Source organism: Medicago sativa, chromosome 7, assembly GCF_051527215.1.
Source record: "Medicago sativa cultivar Bolivia chromosome 7, Bolivia_mono, whole genome shotgun sequence".
NCBI lineage: Eukaryota > Viridiplantae > Streptophyta > Magnoliopsida > Fabales > Fabaceae > Medicago > Medicago sativa.
In genome coordinates, this window is record NC_140755.1 from 90,265,365 (window position 1) to 90,291,544 (window position 26,180).

Here is a 26,180-nt window from a genome sequence, read left to right on the forward strand (position 1 = left end):
CCCTAAAGGTGATCTACTTAAATCCATTTTTCATTTGTTCATCACAAAGCTTTAATGATGAAATTCATATTTAAAATATTAATCGATAATACTCTAAATTCTCTTTCGATTTGATCATTAAATATTTTAATGTAAAAAATGAAATTTAGTAAATATGTACAATGGTTACATCAAATCTTTTTTGGTTCGATATAAATATATACAAACATCAAAGTCTGGCTATGATTTACCCCAAATAATTGATGACTATGATAAATCTCTTTTGGTTTGGTCATCACACTATTTCACTTATATTTAATGATAGCATCTCTAAAATATTTCTCATTAAATTTAATTTTATTAATGAATCAATTTAATTATTAGTCGTGAAAGGTACTACCTCCGTCCCTAATTATAAGACTATTTTGAGAAATTTTTGTGTCCCTTTTTATAAGACCCCTTTGGTATTTCCAAGTACATTAATTATTCTTTTTTTTACCAACATACCCTTATTTATTTTGCATCTTTTTCTCCAATCAACAATAAATATTAGGCTTAATAGCAATTTTGGCCCCCTATGTTTCAAGAAGTTGCGATTTTGGTCCCCTAACTAAAATAATTCGATTTTGGCCCCCTATGTTTTGTCCCCTAGGCCAATTTTGATCAACTCAATGCTGACGTGGCACCACATGTGTATTTTTTTTTATAATTATTAAAAAAATAAAAAATACTTTTTAAATTAAAAAATAAAAAATACGTTTTTTTAAAAAAAATTAATTAAAAAAATATAAATAAAAAATAAAAAAATTACACATGTGGCGCCACGTCAGCATTGACTTGGTCAAAATTGGCCTAGGGGGCCAAAAGTGCAAAGGGGGCAAAACATAGGGGCCAAAATCAAATTATTTTAGTTAGGGGGCCAAAATCGCAACTTCTATAAACATAGGGGGCCAAAACTGCTATTAAACCTAAATATTATGTTGAAAACATAAAATTAACTCTCTCTCTTAAGGATAAAATTAAAAAAACAATAGCATATACAAATTTAATATTACAACAAACTTTCTTAATCTCCGTAATTTTTGCAAAAGGCTCCTATAATTAGGGACGGAGGTAGTAGTTTCTATTAACAAATGTTTTAAGACATTTTTAATATTTCCCTTTGAAATGGTTAACTTGTCTCTATTTCGTGTATGTTAATTAAAAAGGATTCATGTGTGCTAATTATGATGTTTATTAATTGGTGAAAGAGAAAAGAAGAAATGTATAGAAAATAAGAAATGTGTCGTCGACTCGTTAATGCCATTGAATCGGTAAGTTCATAATTAAGATGATTAGTAATTTGTCTCTTGTTTGGATGCATGTGGTATTTATTTTACTCTGTTTAAAAAATTTATTTTTCTCAATACCATGTAGAGTATAAATTTGCAGGCACCAAGCTATTTGGATGTTGAGAGTTTGGTTATTCCATCTACGCCAAAAGTATCGCACACATGGACTTCTTTGCTTTGGATTTGGAGCCACTTGACATGACCATAAAAAATTTAGATCAATGATATTTGAACAACTATGTGGTATAATTTATTTGACAACCTTCATTTTCTCTCTTTTCATTAGTCAAAAACAATAGAGAGAGAAAAATGAAGAGATAGTAAGAATATAATGTAAGTATGAGAGATAAAGTTGTCTAAAAGTTGTCACAAAATGGATGTACAAGTATCATTTCTCAAAAATTTAAGGTATTCTTCGGTGTAGAAATGTTACATAAGAAGAAGATACAAAAGATAACTTTTACATTGTTAAGAAGAATAGTTAGTTTCTCTCTTTGTTCTCTGATCTTTCATGAATGAGCAAGACTAAATTCATTAATGTTTACAAAATGCTGAAGATTGTCGATCTCAATAACCATATTTAAAGTGTGATAAACGTTGTTGAAAAGTAGATTCTAGTGTGGATTTTCAGCATACCTAAATATATACTCCCTCCGTCCCATATTACTTGACCTATTTAAAATATTTGTACTATTCATGTAACATGCTTTGACTCTATTTTTCTACTAATATATAAAAACAAAATATAACATATAAATGTTGTTAGATTCATCTCGATTAATATTTTCAAAATATCAAATTTTCGTAATTTTTTCTACTAGATTATTAAAGAAATTTAAGTTTAAAATTGTGCATTGGTATACGTGACAGAGTCAACTAGGTCAAGTAATATGGGACGGAGAGAGTAATATACAAGAGTAGTTGAATAAATATTATTAAATTAAGTTAAATACAATGCTTTTAACTTATTCAAAGGTAGCCAAAGCTACCTCATAGTAGCTCGAGCTGTCAAGTTTAGAGGCTAAAAAGTTTGGACATTGATCACATGTTAAGAGAACCTAAAATTTTTATGGATGGACGGCCCTCTTTTATATAGACCTAGAAAGTCTTCTAAATTTAAATTTGTCCTCGGACCACAACCTTTATTGTTCAAATATTGTCTAAAAAAACATGTTACGAAAAAAAAAATCAAAGAAATTTCGGGTTATTTTTTTCTCAAAAAAGGATAAACTGAAAATTTGATTATGCTGTTAAAATATTTTCTCAAAAATCAAAATCAAGAAATTTATTTTTGGAAAATTTTATTTTGTTCCTTTTTTAAAAAAAAAAAAAACTTTTTTTTTTCTTTCTAAAATTTTGAAAATAAGACCAAATAAGTGGGCCTCAACAGAATCCAACAATAAAACAACGTAAATGGTGCTGAGGACTTGCTAGAGACCCAATAAACGTCGTTTTTTATTTGCATTTTCTTTTTTACACCTCCAATTAATTGTAGATGTTGATGATACTCAGGCGAATTTTAAAAAAATCAGTGGAGTAGTATAAGAATCCACAGGTCCACTAAAATACACCGTTTGATCATATCATGAGAACAAGGATTAATTGTGGGTGATTTAATTAATTCGCGCAGACGACTTATCATTTACAAAAAGCATTCATTTCGATCTGATTTATAAGAGAAATTTGAGTCAGTCAAATTTGATGTATATGATTCAAATTTTGAATTAGATATATCAACTTTTTCTGAGTAATTGTCTCTATAGACAAATTTACTCATGGTCAATTGGGGGGTAACCACTCTCATTGCTATTTATGTTATAGGGGGGTAACCACTCTCATTGCTATTTATGTTATATTCGTTAAGTATTTGATATTTTAATCACTGTCCCCTTTTAAAATAATATATTGTCCCCACTAAATGGAAATTCATACATAATAAGAGTTTCTCTCATATCAATTTTAGGGAATTAAATGCAAATGTATTTGAGATGAAATTTGAAAACTTTTTTTCACAAACTTAGAGAGATATTTTTTATAGTGTTGAAAATAAAACACAAATTAGAATACTTTTTTACATATAACCGCACGTGAATAACATTTTTAATTTGTAGATGTTTAGGAGTATTTAATTTTTATAATATATAATAGTTTAGTGTTTATAATCTAAAATATTTATCTCAATGATAATGATGTTATTATTTTATCACTTACGTATTGTTAAATTTTTTGAATAAATATTTATTATATATAATCTCGCCCTCACAAGTTAAAATTTATGGATTCGTCATTAGTTGTCTCTTATAAATAGAATTAGAGGGAGTAGCATGTGAAGAAATCCACTCACCAAATGCGTAGAACTCAACCTCACAGAAAGGAAAAAAAAAACGTGAAAATCAAGTAGGTATAAAACTGTAAACAAGACTTTCTCTTTACAAATAAAATTGTAAAAAACCCTTGTGCTTCACACATAAGTTTCTTTTATTAATAATGTAAGTAAAGATGGTTTCAAAGCGTGTGAATTTCCAAAATATGGTTATACTTTATGTTTGTTTATACACACATGGGTTTAGATCCTTGCATAAGATAGAAAACGTGTGACAAAGACATAGAACCGAGTGGCCATGTTTTTCTTGCATGATTGAATTTAAAAATAAATTTGGTAAGATACATGAGAAGCAGTACTATTCAAGTGTGTAAGTTCCAACTTTCAAGCAATCTCTCTTTATAAACATTTCTCATTCTCGTCCAATTTTTCACCAACTACTATGAGCCAAAAGTAGTAGCACTTCACCAAAATGGGGTGGCTTCAATCCCTACTCTACCCATTGAAGAAGCTTTGGGTTCGGATCCATTCAACCAATAAAAGACGTAAGTTAGCATTATAATTTCAATTCTAGTCACATTAATTCCATACAATATGATTCCATCTTTGATTATGCAATTGTATCGCATTTCTTTTATTCATTTTGCTAGTATTTGCATTATGATCCTTTTCTTAGACCATTCTTGTACAATCCATATAATTCATGTTCATATATTTATATACTCCTACTTTATACAAAACAATGATTATTTAGTAATTATTACCGATTAATTTTTGTTTCTTATGTAAAATAGGTAGAGGATTATACATCTTATACAAGGATGTTAAGTCATGCCCGTGTGAAGATGTGCAAGTTCTCTGGTCAATCCTGGTCGAGTCGGGTGCCGCCTCTACTTTGCCATCAAAATATACACGTTAAGGGATTTGAATTATCTATCTTTGGGTGAGTTTCGACAAATATGGGAGAGAAAATTTGAAAAAAAAAATATGGAGGAAGGGATGAGAGAGATAGAAAGAAAGGTATATATATTTCGTAATCTTTCCCCCACATCAAGACTAGTATATACAGTGAGAGAGAAAATATATTGATACAGTTTCCCTTTCAAATACTTGTAAAGTTTACCTAAAAAAATAATTGTAAAGTTTTTTTTTTTTTTTTTTGCGAATAATATAATACTTGATTCAACCCAGAAAGAATATATTACTTGTAAAGATATATTCAGCATTTTTATGTGCTGATTTCTGGTGGCCTCTGCATGATTTATTTTATAATATAATATTTTTAAGGAAGTGGTTGGCTTGCTAAAAGAACTTTGAATCGCTCGATCGTCAATTATTCTCTCTTGAAAATCAAAGTAGGCATATATTACCTCTAAAAGAAAGTTAACACTCTAGTACTCTTTACACGAGCCTTAACTTAACTGATAAAAAATACCAAAACTATCACTACAAGAAATGTTGCATTTTGCTAGGGGCAGAAGCCCTGACAAAATGCAGAAAGCCTTGGCAAATGGACGTTTGCCAGGAACAGAATACCCAGCAAATCTGCTCATCGCAAATGACCCTGCCAGGGCTTTAGCTCCTAGCAAATGCGCTCCTGGCACAGGTCCTGGCTCAACCCCTGGTCAATGCAGACTTTTGCAGATGATCACATCAGTCATTTTCAAACCATGCCAGGGAAATTGCCAGGGGTTAACCCCCGGCAAAATGTGTACGAATTTAATTTTAAAAAACATTTTTTAAATGTTTAAAAAATCAAAATATTAAAATTTAATAATTAAAATAATTTTAAAAAACATTTTAAAATTAACTTCAACAAATTATACAAATTAACTTCAACAAAACAAAAACACAAACCTAAATACATATTACAAAATTACAAGATATAAACAATAGTAGAACATCATTCATCTATGAATAAAACAAATTATGGATAACGGAGACATCAAACATTCAAAAAAAAATTATATATGATTGTAACAACACAAATGTATGGGGACTATAAAACTCCATTGGTAAATAACAAAGTTGATTTATTAATTGAAATAGCTACAAAAAAAAGGAAGAAAATATTAACTCAAAATCATTGCCTTTGGATGTGTACCAAATCAAGTGCTTCAACTCTTGATATTAGATGTCCGTATCAAATTTCTTACTTTAAATCTCAGGCAACCAGTGACATCAAATTTCAAAGGAAACTGAAACATGATAACATAGTTCTTCTACACATTTATTTCAAAGGTGACTTGCAATTGTTCAAAATAGCCAACCAACTGTACACATTATAAAACACTTAAAATAGATCTAAGTTCTCATTCCTCTAAACGACATCAAAAGAACGTCATAGCAGAACAAGATAGTTTAAAACAAAAGGCACTTTCTTTGTTAAAGAACGTCGTAGCAGAAAAAAGTTGCCAAAGATCTTACTTCCATAACGAGCCTTTGATGCATTTCATTCCAGCTCTCAGCAAAATGCACTTTCAGATAATCCGCTCGTCTCCACCATCCAAAACTCTCATACATGTGGAGAATTGACATAAAGGCTGCCACAAATATATAACAATAGTTAATACTAATGTTGAAATGTCACAATCACACTGCACTGTGACTCCCTAAATTTACAAGTAATTAGACAAATATTTGAATGTGATACTAAATTAGTATAGTAATTTTCATGTACTACTAATGAATTTCAAGTTCATTATATTATAATGAATTTTACAAGAAAACTAACAGCTGGTAAAAAAGTATTGACACCAAATGCCTCACGCAAATTACCCACAGCCCATAACCACACAACAAAACATACATTCTACAAAATAAAAAAAGTCGACAAAACCTTCACAAATCACAATTAAAGGATCATATTAAACTTGTAGCAAATGTGGTTAAGCTTACATTTTCTTTTGCCACTCTTTCCTTCTCTTCAAGTTCCTCCACCCGGTGCATTCTATGATCGAGTTCTTTGACCTGGGCTTCTATGTGCTGCTTAAGTAAACTCAACTCTGCCCTTAATGGAGTTAAGCAAATATGCAAAGAAAAAGAATCACAACGTCAGCATATCTAGATACACCAAATGTCATAACCAATCCAATAATCAATACAAGTAATCACAAATTCCAACACATTCTAGTGACTTTTAGAAATTCTAATATGATCGAGTACTTGCATAATAAGAAAATAATGGACCTTCCTTTGCTTAAGTTGCCAAGAGAATGATAAATCAATTATATGAAGCCAACCAATTAGTTATTGAACATGAATGAAAACTTAATTAACTATGAGCAATCACTTCTATACTTAGTGCAGGTTTTATCTAAAAAGTCATACACCACTCACTAAATGGTAATTCTTCAACATAATACATATGCACCTTATAAATCAAACATGAAACTCTTAATAACCAAAACAACAACAAAAAAATTATCTTCCCAAATTCTAAATTTAATTCACCTATAGCTAATACATAATTCGTTGGGAAACAATGGGATTGATATAATTAGTTAAGTAGTTATTACCTATTTCAGAGGCAAGGCCATAGAAAGCAGAGCAACCGGGAACATCAGTTAACCTAACCAAAGCAAGAGAGGATCTTGTTTAGGATTATTCTCAGATTCTGTAAAATAGTAGAACAATTCAGCGGCATTTTCATCTGTTTCAGTTTCACAGTGAGGTCCTTGAAAACCAGGAAGGAGCTTCACAATATTGCATTGAGATGTTGCAAAAACAAGGTTGGTGGATGAATTATGTAACAATAGGAATGCTAGAACAAATATTATAATCATCTTAAACAAGAATTCTAGTAATAATAGTATTCCCACTATGATGTGAACTAAGCCTAAGCATTACCCTAACTTTTCGAACACCAATCCAAGTCAACTGATGTATGGATTCTATGCCAGCCAAAGAGAAACCATGATTTTTTTTTCACAAAAATAATAGCAAAATCATTATAAAATAATAAACTTACCATGGACACTAAAATATCATCTAATCTAATCTACACAAGCCACTAATTTTGGGGACAAAAATTAAAACACACCCATAACCTAAAAATTCAAAAATCGAATAAGAAACACAAAGAATATTTGAACTTACCATAAACCGAAGACTTCAGAAATGGGTACAGCTGAATTAACCATCGAAAGAGAACAGAAAGTGCAGCAAAGAAGAAGAAGAAGAATATGGTGAATTTGATGTGTGATTATTGAAGGCAAATATTCAGAATAGATTGATAGAGAGGGAATTGAAAGTATGATGAAACCATGAAAACCCTAATTGAGATAGGGGGAGAGGGAGAGGGAGAGAGAGAGAGAGAGAGATAATGGGTTTAATGAAGGAAAGAAGAAGGAGAAGAAGAATGAACGGATCGATGATGTTGGAGGATGGAGATGGCCAACAGGGAGGAGGAGGAGGCGGCGACGACTAGGTTTTGTTGGAGATGAAAGCTTCTCGTTGAAGAGAGAAAAAGAAGAAAAGAATATGAAGCGTGTGTGTTTTATGTGTGGCCCGAGCAGATGTGAAGAAAAGGAGTCCCACTTTACACTTTGCCAGGGGTTTTATGAGAATCGGGTCCCACCTTTTTTTAAGTCATTTTCCCAAGGGCATCCCTGGCATTGATCCTGGCAAATTTACCCAGGAGTTCTTGCTCCTGGCATTATTCCCTGGCAGTTTTAATGGTTTTGTTGTTTTGATGATCGTCTCGTATGGTGAGTTGGGTTTGATCGAGAAATGTTAGATGGAATGACGAGGTTGGTAACTTTAGTCCAGCTTGGAATTTAATTTGTGACATCCAATGAACAATAGGCCTTATTTCTAACGGCTGTACTATATGCAAGAAGTTCAAGCTAATTGATTGCCATGCATGCATGTCTGTTCCTCAATTTGGCATGCCATAAAGAAGTTCATCAACACCATTCTTGAGAATTCAACTTGGAAAATTGGATATGATAGCACAATTAAATTCTGGTGTGAAAAATAATTATCTAAATCTATTGCTGACTATTTAGATATTCCTCACAACATTCAACCTTCTCTGCAAGCTTCCATTTCATAGTTCATTAATGTTAAAATGGTTATCTAAATCTATTGTTGAAATCATAGGTCACGTGATTCAATTGGAACAGGGGTTGTGTAGTTATTTTGATTTGAAGTATTTGTAGTCGTAGTTATGAGACCTCTGCGGACCACCTATTTTTCGACTTTTCTACTTCTCTATGTTCTTGATTCAAGGTTTGTTTTCAGGTGCCGTTTAGGCTGAACCCATCATTCTTTTGGTTCAGACTGGACCCATGAAAAATACCTGCTATAATGGGTTGATCAGGTAACATGTTTAATTATATAATTACCCCATATATATGGTAAATTATAATAAACCTCACAATGGTAAAATGCCTTTCTTATCCTTCAAGGACACACCACTTTTTATATTCATCATCATCTCTAAACCACACGAACTTCCACCAATTTTAACCACCACCATTTTTCACCATCACCACCAATAAAATGAGCAACACTAGAACTTGCTTTCAAACCCAGCAAAAGTGTTAAAACAGCAGCAACAAGGCAAGCAACACAATAGAAAGAAAGAATTTACACCATCGTCGCCGTTACGCCGGCCAACAATACTCTCACTTTCCCTGCTGCAACTCCGTTCTCTCACCTCGCGCTACCCCTCGCCGGCGACCATATCAGCCTTTACCCGCGTCATCCATCCACCACACCAGGTACTGTCCAGAACCGTCACCACCACGAGCACTACCCAGCTCCCACGTTTGCTTCTCTCTCGTTTCCCTTTTATCAATATGGTGTAACTTAGTCCTTGAACAAAACATGAGAGAGATGAGGAAGATGGGTGAGGGAAATGGGTGTTTGAGAATTTTGTCACATTAAATTTTAGGAAATTGGTCATTAATCTAGTCAATTTAATTTCTGTTTAATTGGATTTGATATTTAAGAAAACTTTGTCCTTGATAATTTTTTGGGTTTTTATTTTTAATAAAGGAAGCTAAAAAACCGTGAGATGATTTCTGGGTTGTGAAATTGATGAAGTTTATGTATATTTTCATGAAGATGAAGAACAAGATAAAAAAATTAAGAGAAGAAGATGAAGAAAAATAAAATTAATTAAATGTTGGTGGTTGATTATTAGATTTAATGAATTTGCAAGGCCAATATCACAAATAGGAAATAGTTGGACAATCAACCAAGATAAAAGGTAGCCAATATGTAATCCTGACCATTCAAATTAAATAACATTATATATGTGGCTGATATGAGATTGGTCCAAGATGAACCCAAAATTTCATAGGTCCATTTTAAACGAAACCTTGTTTTCATATAACAAACCGGCCTCACACGGAAATCGACGCTAATGTTCACATGCGTTTTTACCCCAACTGCTCATAGGAAAATTTTGTGAGGGTTTGCCCTTCCATGCGAGTTGAATCCAATACCTATGGGATAAATATCATGTTTACTTAAATACTCTCTCCGGTCATATTTATAAGAAAAAATTAAGTCAACAAAAGTTGATGTATATGGACTAAATTTTTAATTTAACTTTTAACCATTAGATTTTAAATCGCAGTGATTACAATTTCGGACAACCTAACTTATTGTAACCAATTTTATGTAATACCTAGTAGCCTTTTTCTCTCGACCTAGTAAGCAGCCACTCAATTTTTTGTTTCCTTTCTTTTTCTGCTTCATTCACTTGAAAGGATGATTTAAGGCCAATTTTTCCCCTAATACTGTTTTTGATTTTTTATGAATTAATTCACAATTTCAATGCATTAACTACTATATAATTTCCTTTTCAGTATGCTTAACTAGTACCCGGGGGCACCGGTTACCATTTCCCTTATTTAAATATGCGATTTTTACATATAATTTAGTTTTTTTTAGTGGTTTTGTCGTCTTAGTGAGATGTTATTATGTCCATCGTCTTGTTGTATCATTGTTTTGTTTTCCTTTTGTTGCGGTGTTCGTTCCGTTAGATTGACAAATTAGCTTTGATTAAATACAAATTCAATTAATGGCTTTGGAACTTTCAACAATACTCCATCCGTTCCAAATTATAAGCAAAAATAAAAAAATCACACTTATTAAGAAAAGTAAAACATAAGAATTTGGAGTATAGTTTTTTTGTATTTTCTTTGGAAAAAGTTTCATAGAAAGATGGAAAAACAATTTTCATTGGCTATTGGTTATGGAGAAAATGAAAGAGAGAGAAAATTAAATGTAATTTGCATTTAATTTTATGAGAATAAACAAAAGTTTTTCTTGGAAAAGATGATTTTTTTTAGGCTTATTAGATCTTATGGTCCCTTATTTAATTTCATGTTTTCATTTTGGTCCCACAATTAATAAAAATGGCGTTTTGATCCCCACGTTTGTCTCTGTTTGCCAAATAAATCCAGCTGTTAATTTTAACCCCAAATGATGTCTATGGTGGACCGACCTTAAAAGTGGTCCACCATAGATCCTATTAATTATTTTAATTTCAACCGTTTGACTTTTCTTTTAAGAAGAGAACCATTGATTAGGCAGGTGTATTTTATCTTACGATGTATCACCAACACCTAATTGTTTTCACTTTCTTCATCTTCTACATTTTCATCTTCATCAACCATTATCATACATTCATACAAACAAACCCAGAAAAATAATGGATCAAAAAAACCCAGAAAAATAAATTAAAACAAACAACAACAACAACAACAACAAACATCTTCAACACCAGAAAATGCAGAAGAAAAAAACCTAAAAAAATAAAATAAAATAAAATATTAATTTGAATGTGAGCAATCACCAATATAAACGGAGGAAGATAATTCACAAAACCACAATCAGAATGAAATTACACAATACACGCCGCTGCTGCAATTATACAAAATGAATCAAAATAAAAATTGTGGCTTTGAAGTTGCAGTGATCTGTGCGAAGGAGGGAGGAACAGAATGGAAATGGGTTGGGTTAAATTTATCATAACCCCAGAAATTCATTTGACCCATCTTCATCCCCAATTTTTTTCTTCAATCCCAAACCCATGAATCACAAAAATCTAAATCACTCAATCTCCCTAATCTCTCTTCACTGTCGCTCCCAAACTCATGATTCACAAAAATCTAAATTACTCAGAAAATAACAATTTCATAACAAGAGATGAATTCGATCTGCAGGGATGAATTCGATTCCACTTCATCGTTCTTCTCTTCTGATTCTTTCAAAACTAACCTTCACTAAAAATCACAAATAGATGGAAGCCTTTTTTCGGATCTGAATGGTAACTCGGAATTCCGATCGATTCCATTTGTTTTCCAGTTCGATTTGTGTTTCTGGGTTACTTTCGTTTTTTGATTTTTGTTCTAAACATGATTCAATGCATTATGGCTTTCCCCCAAATTCATTTTCCAAACACTAACTCCATTTGAACACAAATTTTGATTTGACAATAGATGAATTCGATTTGCAGGGATGAATTCGATCTGGTTTCTAATTGATGTTGTGTTGATGTTGTGTTGATGAAGTCACATAACAGGAAAGGGAAGAATAAGCTCGCTGGAGAAGAAGAAGAGAGAAGAAATTGGGAATTTTAATTTGGCAATAGGGGTATTTTAGGTATTTCACATATTTACTATTGTTTTATGAAGATCTAACAGTCCCTTTTATGATAAATAGATCAAGCGGTTAAAATTAATAAGGCCTACGATGGACCACTTTTAAGGTTCGTCCATCATAGATATTTAAAATTAAAGTTAACAGTCGGGAGTTATTTGGCAAACAGAGGAAAATGTGAGGGACTAAAACGTTATTTTTATTAATTATGGGACCAAAATGAAAACATGAAATTAAATAAGGGACCAAATGATCAAATAAGCCTTTTTTATAAAAACATGATTAAATAGGAGAAAAGATTGTCTTTTTTGCTTATATTTTGGGACAAAGAAAGTGAGTTTTTTTTGCTTATATTTCGGGACGGAGGGAGTACATATTTTGAAGTATTTGGTACTCTAGACACTTTCATTTCATCATATCTGTTGGATTTATCAAATTTATAGACATTTTATCATTGTGTGATATTAACTTGAATATTGTAAGTTTGTTTGTAGATCCATCCTTTTCAATTTTAAAGATTTCGAATTTGTGTTTTTTTATGTTGTTTGATGTATTATACAAATTTGAATGAATGTAGTTTTTTAGTTAAAAAAAAAGCTTATTGTAACCATATGTTTTCTTGCGAAAAAGAAAATCATGACATGTTCCTTTGTGGCTTAATTGCTATTTTCGTCCCTTAAATTTTTTTTTTTTTAGTATCGCTTTGGTACCATCACTACAAGAAATTTGCCATATAGCAACGGACACTTTTAGCAACTGTAGAAAAAAGAGTTGCTATAGATAAAATTTAGCAACTGATGTTCCAATACCCCGTTGCTATAGGTTAAGAATGAAAAAACGCCAAACATTTTCACCATAACATCAAACCCTTCTCCTCCCAAACTCAATCAATCACTCACAAAAACGTTTTGGTTTTCCCTCTTCACTCCAAATCGAACAACAAACTGAAATTGGAGATGTTTTTACCCTTATCCCCAAACGACTGAACCCCAAAATCGAATCTGGACCCCAACGAGTGAACCCTAAAAATCGGACCTGAATCACTCTATCTGAATCTCAATCTGTTGAACATGAATCTCAATCTGAATCACTCACTCAATCTCGATGTGAACTCACTCGTCGAAATCTGAATCAGGTGAATCTCGATGTTCTTATTTCTCTCGCTCACATGTTTTGATTTTCTCTTAATCTGACCTCTCAATCACTTTTTAACTCTAAAACAGGTGAATCCATTATTATTTTTCTCACTCACTAGTTTTGGCTTTCTCTCACTCACTCGAATCTCGTCGGGTGGATCTCGTTCTCTGAAAACAGGTGAGTCTTGTAACACCCCGTTCTCCCAACAACGAAATATTAATTATTAAATCAGAGTAATCACACAACGGAGTGTCACACTACTTTTCAAAATTTCATAAATAGAAAATATCTATTTATTTAAATCCAACATTTAGAATATCTTAATAAACTGCAGCGGAATAATTCTTTAAAAATATAATTTCAACCAAAATTCAACATCAATGAAAATCTTGGCACAAAGGCCCCAACATAATTCAACTTTATTTTCAACAACGATAAACTCTAATAGCAAGTCTTTTCCAAAATATGTGATACATAAAAGAAATGAGAAGACATTCGCAACGATTTCCCCATCCTAGTATGTATCAGAGCCCTAGACACTGAGCCGACCAAACCTACAAGTCATCAGTACCTGCACATTACCCACGGTCGAGGCAACATATACGCAGAAGGGGTGAGAAACTTATCCAATAATAATAATATATAATTCAACAAATTAATGAAAACAACAAAGCATATCACAACAGGCATCATTAATAATGTATATGAATAAACACATAAGCAACGACATAATTATTTTCAGCAACAAGGTACATCAACAACAACAACAACAACAACGTTATCCACAACGACACCGACAACTCGACAATGCGACAACGACAACAACTCGACAATGCTACAACGACAACAACAACTCGACAATGCTACGACAACAACAACTAATGCATCATGCAGGTGGTACCAATCTACGCGCGTTGAATGCTAAGCATTCCAGGGCATAAGCCCCCAACAAATTGGATGGTTAAAGCATCCCAGGGCATAAGCCCCCAACAGGTGAATGATAAACATTCCAGGGCATAAGCCCCCAACGGGTGAATGATAAACATTCCAGGGCATAAGCCCCCAACAGATGTGAGTATGCAAATGGACTCAACTTGTGTATATCAACATACAACTCCAACAACGACTACAACAACGACATATGTGCCTACAACAATTATGACACACTCCCCAACTTCGACATTAGATGATACAACAACGTCAACAACGGAGGACAACAACATAGCATATATATAAAATCAATTACATTCATCTCAAGGTTCAAAACATCCTTCAAAAGCAATTAAGTTTTGATCAATATCACATAATCCAAATGCTCATAAAACATCTCAACTAAGTCCCTAACACTTCAGTTTGAAGTTGGGAAACCAACCATAAGTTTTTGGACTAACTTGGGATTAGTTATGCTAAGTTTTCTTAAGGTTTTCTGAAGACCCACTTGGACTATTTTCATCATAACTCAAAAACTATGAATCATTTTCATGTCAAACCAAAACCATTAGAAAGCTAACTCAAATATCTACAACTTTTTTGTTTACACCGAAAGCTAATTCAACACGAAAAGGGGCGAAAAAGACACAGGAACGCAACAATCGAAGTTCTGACAGCACACAACGAAAACACAACAAGCAGTCACCCATGAGGGGCTGCCTTGCTGCGCCCAGGCGTGGAAAGCTGCGCCCAGGCGTGGGAAGGCAGTAGCCACCTGCGCTGCAGCTCTGTGCAGTCCCATTTTTTCGGTTTCACCATTTCGTCCGTAAAAACCTAACCGTTACTCCGAATTCGATTCCGTTTTCGCCTACGCGTTCTATTCGACAAATCCTATCATATTTTACTGAAAAATCATATTTTTAAATCTCCAAAACAGCTTATCCTAGAATCACTTATTTCTCAAAAACACTTAAAAATCACTTTTTCTCAGAATCTCAAATTTTCATCCATTCTCATGTTTCTAACCATCAAACTACTTCTAATGACATTCCTATAGGATATCTAAGATGTGTTCATGATTCTCTCATCAATTCTACGGTTCTTCATCATCTAATCAACAATTCACCACCTTTAACCTAATTTCCAATTTTCATCAACCCAATTTCTGATCACCCAAACCCCAAAGTGATTTGCAACAATGTTTATAGGTTTATTAGACAACATACGGGATAAAACAACATATAATCATGCAATTCAACAACAAGTTTCATCATAATTCATCATCTAACATAACTTCTCAACCCTAAAAACCAAGAACAACAAATTCATCAATTTCCAAATTATATATTATGATTATTGAAAGGAATCCCACCCTTACCTTAGTTTAGATGAATCAAAAGCTTACAGAATCGATCCTCCTCTTCTCTATGCCTCTTCTAGGTTTTCTCTTCTTCTCCCAAAAACTTATGTTTTTCTTTTGTACGTGAAAAATGTTTCTGACTTCTCTCTATTCTATTTCCCAATAACATAACCTCTCCTTTATTTTTCTTAACTCCCTTAAACTAACATAATTACTAATTAACTCCCATTAACCAAGATATTAATATTTTACTCCTATTTTTATTTCTCCTAATATTTCCACAAATAATAAAGTCATATTCATTTAAATAATATACAACTACATAAATCATATATTTCACATAAAATCACATATAGATATAACAAATAAAATTATATAAAAATACTCACACATCTACTAAAATATTAGAACAAAAATGGGGCGTTACAACTCTCCCCAACTTAGAGAATTTCGTCCTCGAAATATTACCTCAAGCAAACAACTCAGGATAAGACTCCTGCATCTTACTCTCCAACTCCCAAGTAAGACTTTCACCAGCTGCTCCTCCCCAAACAACTCTCACTAGAGGTATCTCTTTGCCTCTCAACGTCTTCACCTTACGATCATCGATCCTCAAAGGTAAAGTTTCTACCGTAAGGTTGTCTCTAACTTGCACATCATCTCTAGGAATGACATGTGAGGGATCCGCTACATACCTCCGGAGTTGTGACACATGAAACACATCATGCAAGTTCGAAAGATGTGGTGGCAAACCAATTCTATAAGCCACCGTGCCAATTCTCTCAGATATCTGATAAGGACCAATAAACTTTGGAGTCAGCTTCTTGGACTTCAATGCACGACCCACACCGGTCATAGGAGTGACTCTCAAGAACACATGGTCACCCTCTTGAAACTCAAGGTCCTTCCTACGCTTGTCATGATAGCTCTTCTGTCGACTCTGCGACGCTTTCATATGCTCTCTTATCATCTTGACCTTCTCCGTAGTCTGCTGAACTATTTCAGGCCCTAACACAACACTTTCACCCGACTCAAACCAACATAAAGGAGTTCTACACCTTCGACCATATAAAGCTTCGAAAGGTGCCATACCAATACTCGAATGGTAACTATTGTTGTACGTGAACTCTATCAATGGTAGGTGACTGTCCCAAGCTCCACCTTGCTCAAGTACACACACCCTCAACAAATCTTCTAATGATTGAATCGTCCTTTCCGACTGACCATCTGTTTGCGGATGATAAGCTGAACTCAACTTCAGCTGAGAGCCCAAAGCTTCTTGCAAGCTCTTCCAAAATCTCGAAGCGAACCTCGGATCTCTATCCGACACAATACTCGACGGGACACCATGCAACTTCACAATATTATGAATATAGATCTCCGCCAACTGAGCTACCGAATAAGTGATATTCATTGGAATAAAGTGTGCCGACTTCGTCAATCTATCGACAACAACCCAAATGGCATCATGCCCTCTTTGAGTGTTTGGTAAACTCGTCACAAAGTCCATGGAGATGCTATCCCATTTCCATTCCGGCACATCTAAAGGTGTCAACAAACCAGCAGGCTTCTGATGTTCAACTTTCGATTTCTGACAAGTCAAACAAGCATATACAAATTGTGCGACATCTCGCTTCAACCCAGACCACCAAAACAGTTTCTTCAAGTCATGATACATCTTTGTAGCTCCCGGATGGATACTCAAGCTACTTCTGTGACTTTCTTCTAAAATCAACTTTTTCAATTCATTATTATCAGGGATACAAATCCTGCCTCGGAATCTCAACACTCCTTGATCATCAACCTGAAAATCACCATCTGCATTCTGATTACTAGCAACCATCAAGTCTACAAATTTCACATCAACCTCCTAGGCTTCTTTGATACTCTTCAAGAAATCATTATTAATTTTCAACATACCCAACTGCACACTCTGAGGTGCCAATTCACAAACAAGACTTAAGTCTCTAAACTGTTCCAGCAATTCAAATTCTTTCACCATCATAGCCGACATGTGCAATGTTTTCCTACTCAAGGCATCTGCAACCACATTGGCTTTACCCGGATGATAATTCAAACCAAAATCATAATCCTTCAACAACTCTAGCCACCTTCTCTGCCTCATATTCAACTCTTTTTGATCAAATAAATATTTCAAACTCTTATGATCACTAAACACTTCAAATCTGGAACCGTACAAATAATGCCTCCAAATTTTCAACACAAAAACCACAGCAGCCAACTCTAAATCATGTGTAGGATAATTCTTCTCATGCATTCTCAATTGTCTCGAAGCATAAGCTACTACCTTGCCATCTTGCATAAGCACACCACCTAAGCCCAACTTGGACGCATCACAATATACCACAAAAGGTTTATCCGGCTCTGGTAAAATTAAAATTGGAGCCGTTGTCAATCTTCGCTTCAACTCATTGAAATTATTCTCACACTGAGCATCCCACACAAAAGCTTTACCTTTACAGGTCAACTGAGTCAATGGAAGTGCCAACTTCGAAAATCCTTCGATAAATCTTCTGTAATAACCAGCCAAACCAAGAAAACTTCTAATCTCTGTAACTGACTGGGGAGTCTCCCACTGTGATACCGCTTCAACCTTCGACGGGCCTACAGCAATACCACTACCAGAAATAATATGGCCAAGGAAACTTACTTCACTTAACCAGAACTCGCACTTTGACAGTTTTGCATACAACTTCTTTTCTTTCAGCACCTGTAAGACAATCTTCAAATGTTCTGCATGCTCTTCTTCATTCTTAGAATAAATCAAAATATCATCAATAAATACAACAACAAACTTATCCAGAAAAGCATGAAAAATTCTGTTCATATACTCCATGAACACACCCGGCGCATTAGTAACACCGAAAGGCATCACTTTATATTCATAGTGTCCATACCGTGTCCTAAAGGCCGTCTTCTGCATATCTTCATCCTTCACCTTAATCTGATGGTAACCTGACCTCAAATCAATTTTACTAAACACGCGAGCACCCACTAATTGATCCATCAAGTCGTCAATTCTCGGAAGTGGATACCTATTCTTTATCGTCACTTTATTCAGCTGACGGTAATCTATGCACAATCTCATGCTACCATCCTTCTTCTTAACTAGCAACACAGGTGCTCCCCAAGGTGACACACTTGGTCTTATAAACTTCTTATCAAGCAAGTCTTCTAACTGTTTCTTCAACTCTGCTAACTCAACTGCTGACATACGGTAAGGAACCATCGACACAGGCTTCGTACCCGGCACAAGATCGATCGAAAATTCAACTTCCCTCTCTGGTGGAACATCTGGAATCTCATCAGGAAAAACTTCAGGAAATTCATTCACAACGGGCAATCTATCAATTATCGACTGACTCTCTACAGACAAATACGCCATCAAGGAAAACATTAAGTTTCCATCATGCTCTAATCGCTTCAGATGCTCTAAAACAATTAATATGGACATGGTTGTACTCCAACCAGTCCATACAAAGGGTTACACAACAAACAACAAACAGGACAACAAGGACAATACAAAATTGTCACACAACACTACTAGGCTCGACACGACTCTACTAATTGGCCGGACGGACCGACCTGCTCTGATACCAATTGTAACACCCCGTTCTCCCAACAACGAAATATTAATTATTAAATCAGAGTAATCACACAACGGAGTGTCACACTACTTTTCAAAATTTCATAAATAGAAAATATCTATTTATTTAAATCCAACATTTAGAATATCTTAATAAACTGCAGCGGAATAATTCTTTAAAAATATAATTTCAACCAAAATTCAACATCAATGAAAATCTTGGCACAAAGGCCCCAACATAATTCAACTTTATTTTCAACAACGATAAACTCTAATAGCAAGTCTTTTCCAAAATATGTGATACATAAAAGAAATGAGAAGACATTCGCAACGATTTCCCCATCCTAGTATGTATCAGAGCCCTAGACACTGAGCCGACCAAACCTACAAGTCATCAGTACCTGCACATTACCCACGGTCGAGGCAACATATACGCAGAAGGGGTGAGAAACTTATCCAATAATAATAATATATAATTCAACAAATTAATGAAAACAACAAAGCATATCACAACAGGCATCATTAATAATGTATATGAATAAACACATAAGCAACGACATAATTATTTTCAGCAACAAGGTACATCAACAACAACAACAACAACAACAACGTTATCCACAACGACACCGACAACTCGACAATGCGACAACGACAACAACTCGACAATGCTACAACGACAACAACAACTCGACAATGCTACGACAACAACAACTAATGCATCATGCAGGTGGTACCAATCTACGCGCGTTGAATGCTAAGCATTCCAGGGCATAAGCCCCCAACAAATTGGATGGTTAAAGCATCCCAGGGCATAAGCCCCCAACAGGTGAATGATAAACATTCCAGGGCATAAGCCCCCAACGGGTGAATGATAAACATTCCAGGGCATAAGCCCCCAACAGATGTGAGTATGCAAATGGACTCAACTTGTGTATATCAACATACAACTCCAACAACGACTACAACAACGACATATGTGCCTACAACAATTATGACACACTCCCCAACTTCGACATTAGATGATACAACAACGTCAACAACGGAGGACAACAACATAGCATATATATAAAATCAATTACATTCATCTCAAGGTTCAAAACATCCTTCAAAAGCAATTAAGTTTTGATCAATATCACATAATCCAAATGCTCATAAAACATCTCAACTAAGTCCCTAACACTTCAGTTTGAAGTTGGGAAACCAACCATAAGTTTTTGGACTAACTTGGGATTAGTTATGCTAAGTTTTCTTAAGGTTTTCTGAAGACCCACTTGGACTATTTTCATCATAACTCAAAAACTATGAATCATTTTCATGTCAAACCAAAACCATTAGAAAGCTAACTCAAATATCTACAACTTTTTTGTTTACACCGAAAGCTAATTCAACACGAAAAGGGGCGAAAAAGACACAGGAACGCAACAATCGAAGTTCTGACAGCACACAACGAAAACACAACAAGCAGTCACCCATGAGGGGCTGCCTTGCTGCGCCCAGGCGTGGAAAGCTGCGCCCAGGCGTGGGAAGGCAGTAGCCACCTGCGCTGCAGCTCTGTGCAGTCCCATTTTTTCGGTTTCACCATTTCGTCCGTAAAAACCTAACCGTTACTCCGAATTCGATTCCGTTTTCGCCTACGCGTTCTATTCGACAAATCCTATCATATTTTACTGAAAAATCATATTTTTAAATCTCCAAAACAGCTTATCCTAGAATCACTTATTTCTCAAAAACACTTAAAAATCACTTTTTCTCAGAATCTCAAATTTTCATCCATTCTCATGTTTCTAACCATCAAACTACTTCTAATGACATTCCTATAGGATATCTAAGATGTGTTCATGATTCTCTCATCAATTCTACGGTTCTTCATCATCTAATCAACAATTCACCACCTTTAACCTAATTTCCAATTTTCATCAACCCAATTTCTGATCACCCAAACCCCAAAGTGATTTGCAACAATGTTTATAGGTTTATTAGACAACATACGGGATAAAACAACATATAATCATGCAATTCAACAACAAGTTTCATCATAATTCATCATCTAACATAACTTCTCAACCCTAAAAACCAAGAACAACAAATTCATCAATTTCCAAATTATATATTATGATTATTGAAAGGAATCCCACCCTTACCTTAGTTTAGATGAATCAAAAGCTTACAGAATCGATCCTCCTCTTCTCTATGCCTCTTCTAGGTTTTCTCTTCTTCTCCCAAAAACTTATGTTTTTCTTTTGTACGTGAAAAATGTTTCTGACTTCTCTCTATTCTATTTCCCAATAACATAACCTCTCCTTTATTTTTCTTAACTCCCTTAAACTAACATAATTACTAATTAACTCCCATTAACCAAGATATTAATATTTTACTCCTATTTTTATTTCTCCTAATATTTCCACAAATAATAAAGTCATATTCATTTAAATAATATACAACTACATAAATCATATATTTCACATAAAATCACATATAGATATAACAAATAAAATTATATAAAAATACTCACACATCTACTAAAATATTAGAACAAAAATGGGGCGTTACAAGTCTTCATATCTATTTGTTGTTGAGCCAAACACACACCAAGTATGATTGCCTTATTGAGATTGTTGTTGATGAGTCAATTGGGATTGTTGTTTTTGTTTTACTAGATTTTCATATCTATTTTCAGGCCGAATCTGTTCATTCTTAGGACATTATTAAGGTTTAACTGAAACAAGTTGGCTTACTAGATATGTACCGAATCTGTTCATATCTATCTGTATGTTTATATATATTCAATTGTTTATAAAATAAAGCATCACTGAGATTTTCTTATGTCAGGATTATACTTAAAAATAAAAGTAATCGCTAGTTAATATGGCTACCCCACTAAAATTTGATATTTTGCATTTAGTATCACTATCTATTAAGTATTTTTGTACCAATCAGAATTTAACAATTGTGAGCCAAGAATAGGTAGGATGCTTTGTTTGGGATATTGGTCAATATAACATAATCTTCATTAGAACAGAGTATCTCTATAACTAAAGTCATTTGCTTATGGTCTTTCTTTTGTAGGTCTTTCATGTTTGTTATTATAATTTATTAGAACTAATAATAAACTTATAGAACTTTTTCACTATATTATAACCCTGCTATAGTTAAAAGCACTTACTTATAAGTTTTAACAACATGAAGTTGATGAAAATAAATGGTAGAGTGTACATACCTATCAGCATATATTTTATTGGTCAGGATTAAATTTTTATTTTACTGGTTCGAATATTTGAGTTTATATGGCTGATCTAAATTGTCTATTTTTTTAATTAAGTTCCCTGAATGGAAAAGTATTTGTTTGATAAGGCCTTTTGTTGGAACAATGGAATGGAACATCTTCCTATTGACATATCTGTGTTAGTGTTGAGTGGCATCTGTGTTATATGTCTGCTAAGTATTTATTTACTTGTACACATTTTTTTTATGTACTACTTTTTTTTATGTACGGACTTTAATATAAGTATTTATTTATTATTTAGTGATTTTGCATTTTCTTGTGGAATTTATTATTTGTCTGTGTGTAACTTAGGATTAATTATGCACCACTGAATAACTTGATGCTGGAGATATTGAGTGAACAAGAGACGTGTACAAGTAAGCAGCCTTTTGTGAACCTCCGAGCATTGTGTTTAAATAATATATGTTTTGTTCCTTAATGTGATACTGAATTGAGGATTTGAAGTACTTTCTGTGTATGGTTTTCCGAAATTGTATGCATATTCTTTATGGGGGGTATCTTTGTTGGGAATCTTGTTAGTCTAATAATCATGTCGTTCACCGAAAGTCAGTGCAAGCTTTTTAGATCAATGAGATTTTGGGGTTTGATTCATTCCTGGTTCTTATCTAGGGGTACTGTTTATAAAGCAGTGGTTTTGTTTTTGCCTCCTCTTTGTTTGATGCAATAGCTTTATGATCTTTTATGTGGCAAAATTATTTTGTAAAAGTTACTATAAATTTTTATTATTAGTTCTTGCTAGTTAATGTTAGTTCTTGCTTGCTACTGAACGTTCTTCATACTTGCAATTGCATTCTTTTGATAAGTGCCCTTTTTTTTGTTAAATTGCTTTCAGTTTGTGATTCAGTGGTCACTGTGGTTGCTTTCTTTCATAGGCAATGCTTTCTAAGTTTTGTTGTACTTGTGGACCTCATTTTTCTGTGCTTTTGATATTGGATTATTTTATTCTCAATTTTTATTGCGTTAGATTAATGATGAGTTAATGACCATATGTACGTGGTTGATGTTAGAGAATATGTGCTACTGTTCTTTCAACTTGATTGTTAGCAATTTTGTACAATTTTGTTTTAGTTTGGTTATACTAGTTTTAAATTAGATCTGTGAGGTATAATATGATCCAGTGTTGAAGTGCTAGTGATGTACCATAAGGTCAAGTGTTCTTACAAGCTAGACACAAAGTCATATTATAATTTCGACCGATGTGAAAAGTCAATTTCGACCGATGTGAAATGTCATTTCTGTAGTAGTGTTTTCAATTGTTTTGATTGTCATATTAATGAATTCTATTTTAAAATGTATTCTTATAATCTATATATCTTATAATTTTTCAGGAAGAACTAAACAAACATAATAATGAGGTAGAAACTTCTCAATCGGTTGAGGAGACATGTGCGTTGTATTGGCAATATTCCCAAACCTAAGAAATCAAAAGCTTCTTTGTCTGAAAATCAAGAACTGAGGGATGAACTTAAGAAAATGCGAGAAAGTCAAGAGAGGACAAATGTGTTTATGGCAAATATGATGTCAGTGATACAAAATCGATTATCTCAAGAAGATTTGAATGATATTTTACAAGCTGCAAAACAGGTATATTATATAATTGATATTTTACTTTTCGAGTTCAGATTTCGAATATTATGAGAACATGAATTAAGTACAGTTTGTAACATATTTTCTTTTTATTTTTAATAGGCCTTAGATGGTGCTAGTGCTCCAAACCAGATAAATTCTTCAAGTCGATGCAATGATGAAGACGGATGAGAGGAAGATTAGAAATTGTTTTTATCTTGGATATGTTTAGGCTCATCTAGTGTTTTTTTTATTTAGTATCTATTTTTGTGTTCGTTATTATATAAAATTGACATTATTTTGTTATTTTGATATGTTTGTAAGAGTTACTACTTTGATCATATAATTGAAATTTTCTTTGATGTTACCTTAATTTTGTGTAGTGCAATAAAAAAGTATTGCCGAATATATTATTTTTTTGGTCAGGAATTATTGTGAAAATTTTATTATTATTAAAAAATATTTATATTAGGGTGAGTTTTATTTAAAAAAAAAAAAAAAAAGAACCTACAGCAACGGACAGTTTGGTCCTATACCAACGGATATGGAGGTTGACTAAAGCTATTTAATAGGTGTAAAATGTCGTTGCTATAGCTCCTAAATCTATAGCATCAAGCTAATTTTTCGTTGGTATAAGCTATTGGGACGGCATTCTTGCCGTTGGTATAAGCATAGTATCCTAGACGGTAGCAGGTGGGCGTTGGTATAGGTTTTATGACCTATACCAACGGCTTTTGAGACCTTTACCAACGGTTTCTGCCGTTGCTAAATGGCAAGTTTCTTGTAGTGCATAAGTAATAAAAAGTTTGTTTCAATCCTTTAATTTCATCTCCCTTACACATTTTAGTTCCTTATGTTAGATTTAATTCAAAAATGTTAAAGTAAGTACACGTGTCATTTTAGCATTGGCTTTAACTTTAACTCATCTTCTTCCTTCTTCTTCATTCATCTTCTTCTTGAAGTTCATCAAGAACAACAAACTAACTCAGGAACCTTCATCATCATCATATCTTCTTCAACAAATACAAATCCATAATTTTTTTTTTGAAGAAAATAAACATCTCTGCCATCACTATTTTCTGGAGAGAAAAAAACTCATTTCCAAATTCAATTTAAACCCTTTATCATCATCATCACCACCAATCCTTCAGAAAACATGAACAAACCTAAATCACAAACATTAAAAAACAGTAACCTGAATCTGTGTTCTCCATCTATATGTATATCTCTCTAACAAAAAACACACAGAAAGAGAAAAACATTTAGAGAGAAAGATATACAAGATTAGAAATCTTCACACAAACATTAACAAACCACCTTCTAAGAACTGTCACCTTGCATCTTGCAGATTCCGATTTCGATGGAAACAAAAAAGGACGAATTCGAGAGGGTTTGAGAGATGAATTTGTTTGGTGGTGGTGGAGGAGCCACGACGGATAACGGTGGTCCGTTTGGAGGGAGGTCATGGACGATGGTGGTAATAGTGATGGGTTTGTTATGGTGGTGTGGTGGTGGTTGCTGGGATCGTAGAGGAAGAAAGTGAAAGAGTTCTTGAAGGGTCAAACATATTATTTCTTCTTCTGGTTTGATTTTGAGAGAAGAAGAGATGAAGATTTAATTTAAAATTGGATTATTGGTTTTAGGGTTTTGAATTTGGGGAAAATGAATATTGAGTTTAATCTAGATTTTTAGGTTTGTTGAGTTTTTTGTTTTATTTTTCTAGATTTGATGATGAAGGTGATAAATGGAGTTGATGAATTATTCTGGATTTTTTTTATAAACATTGATTAAGTTGGTGAAGGTGAGGAGAGAAGAAGATGAAGAAAGGAAAAATATTAGGTGGTGACAGTGCACTATTACTTATAATAGACCTCCAAAATCCAATGCTTTATGTTTTTAAAAGATAGATTAAACGATTAAGATTAAAAAAATTAATGATGTTTACTGTGGACCATATATAATGTTAGTCCATCATTTGAGGTTAACCCCTTGACGGAAGGGACCAAAAAAGTGTAACAGAAATGAAATTAAAGAACTCAAACGAA

General features: G+C 33.6%; 4 long non-coding RNA genes across 4 annotated transcripts; 2 read left to right on the top strand and 2 right to left on the bottom strand.

The window, feature by feature from the left end:
• The first annotated feature begins 3,932 nt into the window (after positions 1 to 3,932).
• LOC146910075 (uncharacterized) lies at positions 3,933 to 4,923 on the top strand. Its single transcript, XR_015019806.1, has 2 exons — positions 3,933 to 4,178; positions 4,428 to 4,923. It is a non-coding gene; the product is annotated as an uncharacterized LOC146910075 (long non-coding RNA).
• An 8,070-nt stretch (positions 4,924 to 12,993) lies between these two features.
• LOC146910076 (uncharacterized) lies at positions 12,994 to 24,508 on the top strand. The gene is made up of 5 exons (XR_015019066.1): positions 12,994 to 13,387; positions 13,476 to 13,566; positions 22,861 to 22,925; positions 23,898 to 24,153; positions 24,259 to 24,508. It is a non-coding gene; the product is annotated as an uncharacterized LOC146910076 (long non-coding RNA).
• LOC146910077 (uncharacterized) lies at positions 13,610 to 15,794 on the bottom strand. The gene is made up of 2 exons (XR_015019068.1): positions 15,698 to 15,794; positions 13,610 to 13,960 (listed from the first exon to the last, which is right to left on the bottom strand). It is a non-coding gene; the product is annotated as an uncharacterized LOC146910077 (long non-coding RNA).
• On the bottom strand, positions 19,337 to 21,524 carry LOC146910078 (uncharacterized). Its single transcript, XR_015019067.1, has 2 exons — positions 21,428 to 21,524; positions 19,337 to 19,687 (listed from the first exon to the last, which is right to left on the bottom strand). It is a non-coding gene; the product is annotated as an uncharacterized LOC146910078 (long non-coding RNA).
• Positions 24,509 to 26,180: the final 1,672 nt, after the last annotated feature.